The 10,506-nt window shown below is 47.0% G+C and overlaps 1 protein-coding gene across 1 annotated transcript in view; it reads left to right on the top strand.

Annotated features, from left to right (window-relative positions):
* Positions 1-1,163: 1,163 nt before the first annotated feature.
* Positions 1,164-10,506, top strand: part of LOC135377596 (frizzled-5-like) — a 43,407-nt gene continuing 34,064 nt past the window's right edge. Inside the window, exon 1 of the mRNA XM_064610126.1 lies at positions 1,164-1,352. The gene's annotated coding sequence lies outside the window, so the exon portion shown is untranslated. The remainder of the gene's footprint in view (positions 1,353-10,506) is intronic.

Here is a 10,506-nt window from a genome sequence, read left to right as displayed (position 1 = left end):
TGGCCCGACGCAGCCTCGGTAATTGTCGCTATACGGGCAGTTCGGAGCATCCTAGCACAGCATACCGTGAGGTGAGATAGCAACGCGTCCGTTTAATTGAGGATGCGCATGCCCTCACTGTTCTACCGCAATTAGCGAGCTACATTACTATTGATGATAGTCATGGCCTATAGAGACACCAATTGGAGGCGGATTATTGTTACTGCGTGTATCAGAGTACAACAGTGAAGAGAAGAAGAATGAAGTTTGAGTTTGACTATAGAAAAAAAACAAAAAAACGGAAGATAAGAATGAAGTTATACGCTCTGAGCTGTCTGCTTGAAGAATATCCAGGCTGCACATCTAGTCGTAGACAACCTCAATCATTCTCAGTCACTCTTTGTGCGAACGTGTTAAGGCTCTGCTTTCTTTTGATATATCTATAAAATACATCATTATTTATAATGATGTATTTATACGTCACACAAATAATATTTTCCTACATATAACGTGCAAGCACGTCATATGTAGGAACGTGCTCTCTCTGCTACTGTGGCGTAATCTTGTACTTCGTTTCGTAACTTTGTAAACACTCAAGACCATAAAAATGTGAGAACTAAAAAAAAATCAGTGCGTCATATTGGCAGGCTACCTGCTTTGATTGGTATTTCTATCATCCAAAGCAGGCACGTGTAATAGACGCACCTGCGCGGCGAACTATTTCGAGAACGAGCTCGTAAAATAGAAACGTCGTCGCGTAGGGCAGAACAAATCGAGCTTCTGCCACTTGCATGGTCCAGGAAACCACTTCCCGTCACGACACGGCAATTGGCGAGACTCCATCGGTAGGGCGACAAATTCCTCCAGCCGTAGGAGGGGGGCGCAGGTTTGCTCCGAAGGCATAATTCGACGACGAGAAATACAGCTCATTTCCCTGCTGGCCCCATATCGCGTATAGCAGCGCACGATGCAAGGACCTTGATGGAGTACGTGAGAGGCTGCATCCCCCTAGCACCTTCCCTGTACTCCATCCCTGTTCTTCCTATCCCTCCAGCGACGGCTTCCCGGCGTGCCGTAACCATGGTGACGAAGCCGCTACCACGTCGTCATAGCGACGACGCCCTTTGACGCTAGGGGGGCGACGGCGACAGGAACGAGGCGGTAAAAGGGAGAAAAGCTGTCTGCTAACTCCGACGTGCGCAGCCTGCTTCTGGGAGTGGCTGCACGGACCCTCAGTGGTCACCAGGAAATCCCAGCACTGGACACCCGACAGCCTTTGGGCACCCGCGATCCAAGAACCCTTCTCGTGGAAATTCGCGCGCAGTATTGATTTCTCAGAGCAGTCTACCGACACACCGAGGTGGGGCATGCCGGTGAGTACAAGTGCTTCTTCTTCGAGCTCCCAATCCGGCTCATCCAAACCGCCTGCTCCCCTTTGCTATCACTGAAACGTGCTCATACTTGATTCATTACCATTGGGTGCGCGGAAAGTGGCACTGCGCACGCGCATTGCCCCACATGGTTCCGGCATGTGAGTCGTGCACATGCAGTCCATGATGACGTTAACTGAATATCGCCTCCCAAGGCGTATACTGTCCCAGGTTTATTTGTATGGTATTATTTACAAGTTTTGCGCGACTGGAGCGCATATTGATCTTTACACTTGCTCGACTTTAACAATTGTTTCAACTGCTGTTTACAGTCCATCTGCTTTACTCCATTACATCTCATTGTTAAGTGTCAGAAATCTCTGCAAGGGACGCACGGTCACTATATGCACCCATACAACAATTTAGTTCTACGAGATATGTCACAAGTTGTCACAGCCGTTACCGTCAAAATTCCTAGAGCCACACCCTGGCCTGAATATACAATCCAGCGTGGATTATGTGTTATGAACAATGAAAAATCGGACATGTTTTTGAAACGAAAAAGTGTTGAAAAAAAGAACGCTTGCGTTTGCTCAGCATGAAATGAGGTATTGTGTATTTTGAGAACAGAATGTTTGAGAGACCTGCCTTTCCGAATAGCAACGGAAAAACGACGCCTGGCATTCGTTCTTTTGCGCGTTGTCAGAAGCCCCTGTTTGTAAGTCTGCTTTTGTACAACAGACAAAAACATATACTTTTCTTTACATTGTGTAATCAGTCGTGCTTGGCTGCTCACTACACTTTAAAGCATCGGCACGGTAGTCACCGCATGGCTATGCGCTCCAACCAAAACAAAGAGGGCAATGACCTGTGTCGTGAACACAGAATCCCGAGGTATACTAAAATGCGGTAGCACAACTTATTCTCGTCAAAAGCCATCTTTTGAGCAACACTGCTCATTTCCTCTTTACTATTTTTGTACATCGTTGGAGCAAATGAACAGATGTTACACAAACGCTACTACGCCGCTGTGTTAATCCCAACATAGCACTCCTCTATGTAAAACAAAAAGGCAAAATATTCTCAACTGTTAAGACACTCGAAGCACAGTTGCAGGCAATGTTTGTACTTTTTCATTTGTTTGGCATTACACCATCAGATACATTTCTGTTACCGTTAATCAAATTCATTTTGTATACAATGTTCTCCTGGAGAAAAAAAAAAGAAAGTAAGCCCCCGATGAAGCCCCGACCGATGGCGTCTGGTCGGGACGGTCACCCGATGTCTCTGGAAGTGGCAGGCGCCCGACCCTGTAAGCTTCAGTCGAGGAAATTAGCTTTGGTGTCACGTACACAATCTTCAACTTGTTAATGTCCATCGATCGTGGTTTCCCTCCATGGCAGGGAAGTGGCTTTGAGACGATCGCTCAATTTCCACTCTGCTTCCTTCATAAATGGTCCTCGTTCGTAGTTGTTTACATCGCACAGAGCGCGCTCTATAGAAGAGAGCAGGCAGCGGCCGCTTGTCTTCCCGCATGACAAACAACGGCAGCATAGACCTTTCCTTTCATGCAGACAATTACTCATGTGCCGAGTCTGTCCGCCTCAAATCAGAGCGCAGCAATACATCCCAAGAAGAAGTTCATTCATAATGGTACATACGCTTCGCGTTGCATAGGGAAAAGAAAAAAATGTAAATACGGTGGGTGTCTAGGACGATCTGACATGAAGGATTCTTGGCATTGCGGCTATCTGTTTATGGTTAGTCGTGAAAAATGATGGCGTACTTGTCAAAGCAATTGGCTGTTGTTGCAAGGAGGATAAGCAAAAGTTGAGAAATGACACACAGAGTTGACATTTCGTAGTACCCTCGTTAAAGATGTGTACCTCTGCCCTTAGAGGCAGCTGTCGATAAGCAGTGCCCCTGTGTCGGTTCTAAAGTAAACAGGTGGATAACTGGAAGTAAGGAGGACGCCGTGAAATAGTAACATCTGTCTTCATTTCATCGCAGTATGTCAAGTTGAGTTGTGGTTTAACTCTATACATTTGAGAAGCGAATTGTTTCAGCCGAGTTGTGCACCTTTAAATCAGAACTTCACCGCACAGCACGCTCCTAGCCAACCATCATCCCCAAGTGACATCGTCCGGGCTGATTTGTAAAAACATGAGACGCACGTCTTTTTGTCACTTCCCGTGTTAGCGCCGCGAAGCAACGGTGGCTATGAGCGGCGTACAGACATGGACGAATCGAGAGAGGACAGCTGGAAGGTGTGGGGGACAGGAGAGTAAGCTATGCGTCCTGGGCCGACTTCAGGGGGGAACCGTGCCCACATTCGTCGTCTTTTTGGTGACAATCAACGTTACGGCATAAGTGACACAACAAGCCGTACGCCTCCCGTTTTCAACAACTCAGGGGAGATAACGATGTGTTATTCGGGATGATGGATGGCTAGGAGCGTGCTATGCAGTGAAGTTCTTTCTTTGAGAGTGTGGGGCATGACCCGCGACCAGTTCTACCATGCAAGAGGATGGTGTCTGACCTCAGTTACAGTCTTCAGAAAATGGTGGAACTGTCCTGGTACACAATGCCTATTTGTGTCATCCTGGTTGCTGGTGTATTCTACAGTTACTTTTCTACTGTACTCTGCATTTACAATGAGAACGAAGCATCGCCCTTCGTTGGCGCAGAGATATAAAAAGAGTGTGGATACATTGATCCCGACGCATGCCGATTGGATACATTGCTGAGCGAGCCTCTCGTACCGTTTACCTCTCCGTTTACCTGCGCAACTTTCAAATTTCAGTATGGACATATGCCTCCTTTACTGATTTTCCAGCATCGTTTCAGCAACAGAGGTTCGATGCAATGTGAACAAGTAGCGGGAATACTATCAGGGGAAATAAGATGTACTGGAGGAGGGGGGGAGGGGGGGTAATGGCAGGATGGGCTCGCCGTTGTTGGTCACAGAGAGGTGGGCGTCGTCACGACTAAAGCAAAAAAAGACAAAAGAAGAAGAAGAAGAAAGACGGCTGGAGGATAGAGGATGAAGGGTGGAGATGCGTGTAGAGCGGCAGTTACGTATACTGCACTGCTTAAGTGTCTCAAAAAAAGCGTACGCCTCCCGTTTTCAACAAGTTAAGGACGAGAACGATGTCATTCGGGATGATGGTTGACTAGGCTAGCGTGCTATGCGGGGAAGTTCTGCTTTGAGAGCGTGGGGCGACTTTTAGGTATTCGCCCGAAACATCTACACTGGAAGCAGAGAGCGGCCGATGGCAGGATTTCTATTCGTCATTTGTCATTATGGAAAGCTAGCTGTCGGTTGGCTCGAGGCGGCGATTGCATTGAGCTACTACACTGTCGTCTGTCCATGGGTGACCACCCGCCGAGTGCCTTCACGGGGTTCAACGCACAACACGTCGTCTAATGCCTCTCGCGAAGAGCCCACGGCTTTTGCACCTGAGCTGTTGGTACATCGCCACCAATTTGCGAGTGGCATTGGTATAGAGAACGGAACCTGCAACCTTCATGTCGATGTTCCAGTGTGCTGCCAACTATGAGAACAAGACTCGGAAACAACAAGCGTAAGAGCGGAAGTGTCAGACAATAAGCCGGTCACGTGTTACTTCTATTCAGCGACGATCAGTGCCAGAGAGTGCCATAAGCGATGAGCGTCACTGCGCGTTTAAAAAGTATAGAAGCGACGAACGGGCCAGTGAAGGATGATAAATTGACGGGCATTCCTCTCGGCGCAATCGTTCTGGAACGTGCAGCAACAAATCGATCGCGAAGGCAAAGGAGGAGAGGTTTTAATTATCCGTAATGCCACTGCGCGGCTCCTATCTCACTCGCCTTTTACACTGAGCCTCTTTCTGATTACTTTTTAACGGCATGTTTTCTCCTCGTTTTCATATCGTAAAAGGAGCCAAGAAGAAAAAAGTATAATGCTCCACTCGCGCAAAGAAGGCGCGTTAAGCGTGAGGGCGCCACCGGCGCTGCTGGGCAAGAATTCGCTATTATTACGTTTTAATACGAGGCGCGCGGGGAAGAGTGAGGAAACAAAAATTCCGACAGGAATTTTTCAAAATCAACTTTCCTCGTCTCTTTCGGCCAGCGATGACGGAGATATATGCGAAGATATGGAAGTCGTAAAAAGAAGCGCGTTGCGTGACTGTCGCAACCTGTTTTTCGTGGGAAAACGTCATACGGAATTCACTTTTATTCCCTCGTGGATGGATCGAATTAAAGGTACCAATAATAGAGTTATGCAACTCGTGGGACAGGAGCGAACGTGCGCATTACTGACAGGCACGTTGTACGATACTCTGGATTTTCGTTTTTGCGCGAGTGATTTTATAATGTAGTGCTTTACGAAACAAGAAAGAGCGAGGCCGAGACCGCTACTAAAATTATGTGCAGTAACTTCTATTCTCGTACGCATAACGCCCCATTTTCTTGGGCCACGAAGTACAAAGGGAGTCACAACCTATTGGAAATTTGTGAGTTAGTCTTCCCTGTTGTCTTTAGCTTGATACTATCTCTGGAGCTCCATCGAACATTCCTTTGTCGTATAGGCGTTGTGATTCAGGCTCGCTGTTTCTTTTTCGAGTTCGAACTACAATTTAAGGGTAAGGAGTACAGCCTACCAAGGCCTAAACAAGAGACAGTTTGACACAGCTAATTTTGGCTTGTGTGTCCTCATGTCATGCCTTACTAATGGTCTATAATTCTTCTTTAACGTATATTTTAAAAAATGAGCATGTATTTTGGATGGCGAAAAGAACCGAGTTTTCAAATCGAAGGACGCATACATGTAGTTCCGCTCAATGCAATGGAATTGCGTTCAGTCCCGCCAACGACATTGTTACAGTGCTTGCTGCTGTATCGCGGCTTGCTGCATAACTGTGACGGCACCGCGTTACTTTTTCCGCGTAATATGCCATTTCCCGGGGGAATACACAGGGGAGGGGTATTCCGTTACAACGCTGCTTGGCAGTGGGCCGCCTTATAGCGGCGAAGGGCCCCGACTTATGATCACGCATCTGCACATGACCATACGTCTCCTTTTGGTAGGGATGATGAGGTGCTCAACACGAAAGGCGTGAGAACGCTTTATATTGGAAAATATTGCTCAATACTGTGCTGTGATTGGTAAGTTCACATCTTAGTAAAGCCAAGTGCAGCTACTGTATGTAATGGGAAAGGTACTGCTCCCCAGCGATGAAACGCTCCGTGTCATGTCATTTATCTGTTGTTATAGAGGTACTACCTGCTCGACTAGCCCTCGCATAGTGGCCAAACCGAATGGAATTGTTTGATGCAACGAAAAGAACAGGACGTTACCCTTAAGGTCGCCGGCTTTCCCCGTACCAGTGTATACCGGGTGTTTCAGTTAAATCCCCGGGCTAAATAATTCGCGAACGGGTGCACCAATCGACGAACTTTCTTTTTTACAAGTATCTGTCCGATACCACTTACAAGCTGCGCAGTGCGCACCCTGTGAATGAGTGGGAGGCGCTCGTTATTTAAATAAAAATTCGAATGAGTTTCGTAAAAAACATAACTTCTAAAGCAGGGCGCTGTCGACATTAAAATGGGTACTACCCGTTTTGGGACCTTCAGTGGACACCTTTTAGAGAAAAATATGCCACCTAAGCGGGCCATTTGTTGCTGTAATTCATTGGTTTCGGTTTACATATTTTGTCGCGGCTGGTCGTGGTGGAGTGCAACAGGACGTAATTCATTGGTGTGATTCATTGGTGTAAGGACATAATTCATTGGTGGATAAGGGAGTGGAAGAGCGTCCTTTTGCGCTTCACTGCGACCAGCGGCGACAAAAATATGTATAAACCGAAACCAATTAATTACTGCAACAAATGACCCGCTTCGGTGGCAGATTTTTCTCTAAAAGGTGTCCACTGAAGGTCCCAAAAGGGGCACTACCCATTTTAATGCCGAAAGCGCCCTGCCTTAGAAGTTATGTTTTTTTACGAAACTCATTTGAATTTTTATTTCAATAACGAGCGCCTCCCACTCATTCACACGGTGCGCAGCTTGTAGGTGGTATCGGGCAGATATCTGTAAAAAAGAAAGTTCGTCGATTGGTGTACTCGTTCGCGAATTATTTATGCACACGGTACGAACACCCGGTATATGTACAGCCCAGAAAGCTACAAGGGATCGTTGTTGTTCCAATGAAAAGCTCACACTTCTCTCACATTCCTCCTTCATCACATTCCTCCTGATGCATAAAGCGAATCAGATCTGCACCAAGGAAATTAAATATGCCGGAATGTGTACGTACAAGATGTCGGAGCGCGTGTCTTGAGCATTCTCGATTTGCTCTCGTCTTCGTTCTTGAATGTCGAGCGTCGAATATCGAGCGTCGAATATCGCGAACGTATAATGTTTCTCCGTGTTTGTTTACTGGGCGCTCATTAGCCTTTCTTGGCTACTTTCTGAGAGCCAAGATATCGGAAGAAAATAGTAAGTGCACACATATGCCATACTCGTCGCATTGTGAGTACACGTGCGCTATGTAAATGACACTCTTTTGTACACTCTTAAAAATGAACTTCACCGCATATAGCACGCTCCCAGCCAGTAATCATCTCGAACGATATCGTAATCTGCCCTGATTTGTTGAAAATGGGAGGCGTACGCCTTTTTTGTGACATTTATGCTGTTCATAATTGTCACAGAAAAGGCGTACGCCTCCCATTTTCAACAAATCAGGTCAGATAACGATATCATTCGCGATGATGGTTGGCTAGGAGCTTGCTATGCGGTGAAGTTCATTTTTAAGAGTGTACACATCTCGATATCTGGCACTTCGCAAGGTTTACACTCTAAAAACAGAACTTCACCGCATAGCACGCAGTGCGCCAATCATCGCCGCGAACGATAGGGTTATCGCTTTTGATTCGAGGAGAGAGGGAGGTGTACGCCTTTTCGTGGCAATTACCATATACCGAAATTGCCACAAAAAGGCGTACGCCCCCTTCTCTCCTCGAATCGGAAGCGCTAACCCTATCGTTCGCGGCAATGATTGGCGCACAGCGTGCTATGCGGTGAAGCTCTGAGTGTACTGTTCATGTTGAGCGTTTTTCTTTTCTTTTTTCCTAGTTTTGTATTCAGTGTATTTTCCCAGTCTACAACTATCGGAGAACAAAAAGACCGAACCCCGTCGGTACCGTCTTCATATTTTTAATTTTTCCACTGATCTAATCTACAACTCGATGAAGAAAAAGCTGTGCTGCTCTCGTTGCTTGGTCTCCATTCGGTAGTTGCCTATCTATGCGATTCTTCAAAGTTCGGCAGTGGTGCAGTGCCGTGCAATTTCCGAGCGGTCTGCCTGCCGGAATTCCGCAGTGGGAGACATTTTTCCAGTCATGCATCGAAACTGTGCATTAGTAACTTTCCAATTGTATTCGACCGCAGAGTACAGCACAGATCTTGAGCTGCGCGAGGCGCCATCTCGGAGACGTGGAATACACTTCAGTGTCGAATCGTGTGAACAAGACGCACATGTTCAGACCTTGCAGGAGCATAAACATCGCGTGTGGATGTGCAAGATATCGATCTGGTCACGTGGCCCCACGGGAGATGCATGCCTGTGGTCAGCACAAGACGAATACCATCCGTTAATCGATGTTGCCAGCTGAGGCCTCGATGCAGGTACGAACATCGCCGCGTTTGTGATGGAAACAACACAAGCACAAGGCTCAATGCCATGCAGTAGACTTGAGAACAACTGTGATACAGAGCACGATCGCCTTTGAAACCGATGTACATATCCGTCGCATTGCTTGTATAGGCGCGGGAGACGTACATCCGGCACGTGCAAGCCGCGTAACATTTTGTCGGACTGCACCGCACTGTAAAAAGATCAACCTATAACTCCCAGGACATATCGCGGGCGACTTCGCAATTCTGCGCAATATGTTATGCGCACTCGGGTAACTTTGTGTCAGGTCACACTCAAGCGAGACCGATGAGAGGACAAGCAATCGCAAATGCCACGTTGGTTGCCAAACAGCACTGCCTCACCACAGAGAAATGCACCACACCTCCAGCTTGCCGTAATAAGACCACACTCTAAAAACAGGACTTGACCGCATAACACGGTCGGCGCCAACCATTGCACCGAATCATACATTTATGGCTTCTGATCTGAGGGGAGAGCGGGGCGTATACCCTTTGTAACAATTAAAACTTCGTAATCGTCACAAAAGGGCGGAGACCTCCGGTTTTCAACAAATTAGGGCAGTGAACGACGTGATTCGGGATGATGGTTGGCCATAGGAGCGTGTTATGCAATCAAGTTCTATTTTCAGAGCGCACGAAACGCAGCGTATTCTGTGGAACTGTCGTCGAACTGAACCATCCATCATGGTGATGTACACACATAGCGTAATAGGAAAAGGATCTGGCAACCAGGAGAGGATCCAAGATGGCGAAATAAAGCATACCGCATATCAGTGAGTGTGGTCTTTTCTCCAACACCCTATACGACACAACAACAGGCGACTTGCCGACACATACACTGTTAAAACAGAACTTCACCACATAGCACGCTCCTGGCCAACCGCCATTCCGAATGATATCATTATATGAACTGATTTGTCCAAAACAGGGGGAGGCGCCTGTTTGGAACATGCATAATGTATCCCGGATAGGCGCCTCCTCCCAGTTTCAACAAAGCAGGACACAAAATTATATAATTCGGAATGATGCTTGGCCAGGAGCGTGCTATGTGGTAAAGTTCTGTTTTAACAGTGTATCTGTTACGGTAATGTGACTGTTTCTAGGGAAAATTGCTACACTATATGTCCAACAGCGAGTGTTTGAGGGATCGCTCGCAAGTCGCCTTTCTTATGCAGTAGCCTCAGCCGTATAGATGCCACTCGATAAAACTAATCGTTACCATTGTCTTATCGCGCTCGCAAAATTGAAATATGCACCTTAATTCATACCACAGTCCAAACACGCAAACATACGCGGCTTTTGTTGAAGTCAGCGTAAAGAAATATGTCCACGCAGCGCGTCCGAAAGTTGCGCGATTTGTTTGCCGCAGTACAAAGGTCGGAAACACGCCATACATTAGGAGGACATTAGCGTTTCTCTTTCCCACACATGTTCCCCTCTCTCGGCGGTC

This window comes from Ornithodoros turicata, chromosome 1 (assembly GCF_037126465.1).
Source record: "Ornithodoros turicata isolate Travis chromosome 1, ASM3712646v1, whole genome shotgun sequence".
NCBI lineage: Eukaryota > Metazoa > Arthropoda > Arachnida > Ixodida > Argasidae > Ornithodoros > Ornithodoros turicata.
Note: the sequence above shows the minus strand (reverse complement) of the source record. Positions and strands in the feature narration are given on the sequence as shown.